Source organism: Myotis myotis, unplaced genomic scaffold, assembly GCF_014108235.1.
Source record: "Myotis myotis isolate mMyoMyo1 unplaced genomic scaffold, mMyoMyo1.p scaffold_m19_p_2, whole genome shotgun sequence".
Lineage (NCBI taxonomy): Eukaryota > Metazoa > Chordata > Mammalia > Chiroptera > Vespertilionidae > Myotis > Myotis myotis.
The window spans coordinates 23,951,776-23,954,439 of NW_023416324.1; the positions used below are offsets into that span (position 1 = coordinate 23,951,776).

A 2,664-nucleotide genomic window follows, 5' to 3' on the forward strand; every position below is an offset into this window, starting at 1 on the left:
CTCTTCCCATCCATCCCTCCCATCCACTCTCTCTGAAAAGCAATGGAAAAAATATCCTCAGGTGAGGATTAACAAAACAAAACAAAAAAGGAGGAACTTTATTCAGGAAAATAGTTTGCAAACTGGGGAGACACAGCCTCTGGTAAACAAGTGAAAATGTACTTCACTTGAGACAAAGGGGAAGATGATTTTGTTTTTACAAAAACCACTCAGACTGTGTCTTCTCCCTCTTACTCTCCCAAAGGGCGGGTTTCACACTCAGGAGAGGACACTGTGCTTCCTCCTCGTGGTTTTGGGTGTTCTATACATTCAGAGGCATTCTCCGGTAACAAACTATAGAAATGATCCCTGAAAGTATAGTCTTGGGGGGAGGGCTGTGCTTTATACCAAAGTTCCCACCCAGGTTCCTAATTAGGTCCATTTTATGTAAATGAGATATCCAATTCACACGGTTCTGATTGGTCTGAATCACACAATTCTGATTGGTTGGGGCAGGTCTCAGTCCATTGGTTGAAAGGTGAAAGCAGAATATCCTTTATCATAGTTGACTCAAGCCCTGACAGGTGTGGCTCAGTTGGGTGGAGCATCGTTATAAGCACTGAAGGGTCAGGGGTTTGATTCCTGGTCAGGGTACTTATACCCAAGTTGCAGTTTGATCCCTAGTCGGAGCACATGTAGGAGGCAACCTATTGAAGTTTCTCTCACCTCAATATTTCTCTCTCCCCTTCTCCCTTCCTCTCTCTCTAAAATCAATAAAAAAGCATATCCTAGGGTAAGGATTAAAAAATAATAATAGCCCTAGCTGGTTTGGCTCAGTGGATAGAGCATCTGTCTACAGACTGAAGGGTCCTGGGTTTGATTCCGGTCAGGGGCACATGCCTGGGTTTCAGGCTCCATCCCCAGTGGGGGGCATGCAGGAGGCAGCTCATCAATGATTCTTTCTCATCATTGATGTTTCTATCTCTCTCTCCCTCTCCCTTCCTCTCTGAAATCAATAACAATATATCCTTAAAAAATATTTTAAAAAATAATAATAGTTGACTCTGATGACATAAACAAGGAGGGCATAGTGCCAGGAAACCCAAGTTCACCCAGATATTCTTCTTGGTATACAGAGTGTGTGAGAAGCCCCTCCCAGTAGATGGCTGCTAGACTCTCTCTATTTGTAAAATTTAAGTCGTTGGTTGAACCTGGGGAGTCCACCTTAGCAAATAAATTCATTCACAACAAATAAATTTCTTCCTGGGGTCCACATAACTTATCTATACTAATAAAAGGGTAATATGCTAATTAGACTGGACATCTTCCCAACAAAGCCACAGTGGTGGGGGCTGAGGCAGAGGCAGTTAGGGGCAATCAGGCTGGCAGGGAGAGGCGGTTAGGGGTGATCAGGCCGGCAGGGGAGGGCAGTTAGGGGTGATCAGGCTGGCAGGGAGAGGCAGTTAGGGGAGATCAGGCTGGCAGGGAGAGGCAGTTAGGGGTGATCAGGCTGGCAGGGGAACAGTTAGGGGCATCAGGCTGGCAGACAGAGGCGGTTAGGGGTGACCAGGCAGGCAGGCAGATGAATGGTTAGGAGCCAGCGGTCCCGGATTGCGAGAGGGATGTCCAACTCTCGGTTTGCAGGGATCGGGCCTAAACCGGCAGTGGGACATCCCCCAAGGGTTCCAGATTGGAGATGATGCAGGCCCGGCTGAGGGATTCCTCCCCTTCCATGCACGAATTTCGTGTACTGGGCCTCCAGTACTTCAGTAGAGCTATTTTAAAAATTTGTATAAATTCATATGGAAATATGGTCACACAAAGTGAAAAAAGCCTGATGTACAACAATGTGTATAAAAATAGATGCCTGAAGAGATTATTTCTCTAAGGACAAACAATAACAGTAAATAACAGGTTGTTCATAAGGAGGTAGCCTGGGAGATCTGGTATGGGAGGGAATTTTTCTTTGTACCCAAAGTATAGCATGATAAGCTTACTAGTAAACACACACACATATACATATATGACTTTTTTTCAATTGACAAACTTAGAAATGAAAATACATATGCTCAGGCATACTTAGCAAAAAAGAACTAAGAGGCTGTAATGTAGCAAGAAATTATCAGTGATTTACCTTTTGTTCTCTTTACTTTTGCAGATTCAGTTTTGCTACAATAAGTATGCATTGCTTTTTGTTTTACAAGTTTGAAAAATAACATTGAGATAATGACTCTCATCTTGCCTATTCATGGGGTGTCTGAAAATGTAAGCAAGACCTCAACGTTAGGGAGAGGGCCCCAGGCACAGCTCCTCACCACAGGCTTTTCCTGCACCACTAGGAAAGAGTAAGAAACCTCCATTCAGTATTGTGGAGACTCAGAGTGTATCTTTATTTGGGTGTGGGGGGGGTGTGTGTGGGGGGGGGCTCAGGTTTGGGATCTACTGTATTTTATTGAATATGAGCTCCTGTAAAATGTTAACCTCCCCATTATTTTATGTTCCACTAAGAAAGAAAGAAAAAAAACTTGTCAAATAAACCAGGTCACACCTTAGATTATACAATGCATTTGGTCTCTGAGATGTTAAGTCTGAAAAACGTTTATCTTGAAATCAACAACTCAGTATTGTCTCTGCACATCTCTTCCTTAGGTGGGTAGATCATCTAAGCAACACCATTCACCTGAT

At 43.7% G+C, this 2,664-nt stretch overlaps 1 pseudogene; it reads right to left on the reverse strand.

Moving 5' to 3' along the window:
* Positions 1–204: 204 nt before the first annotated feature.
* On the reverse strand, positions 205–364 carry LOC118677765 (annotated as a pseudogene).
* Between the last annotated feature and the right edge of the window lie 2,300 nt (positions 365–2,664).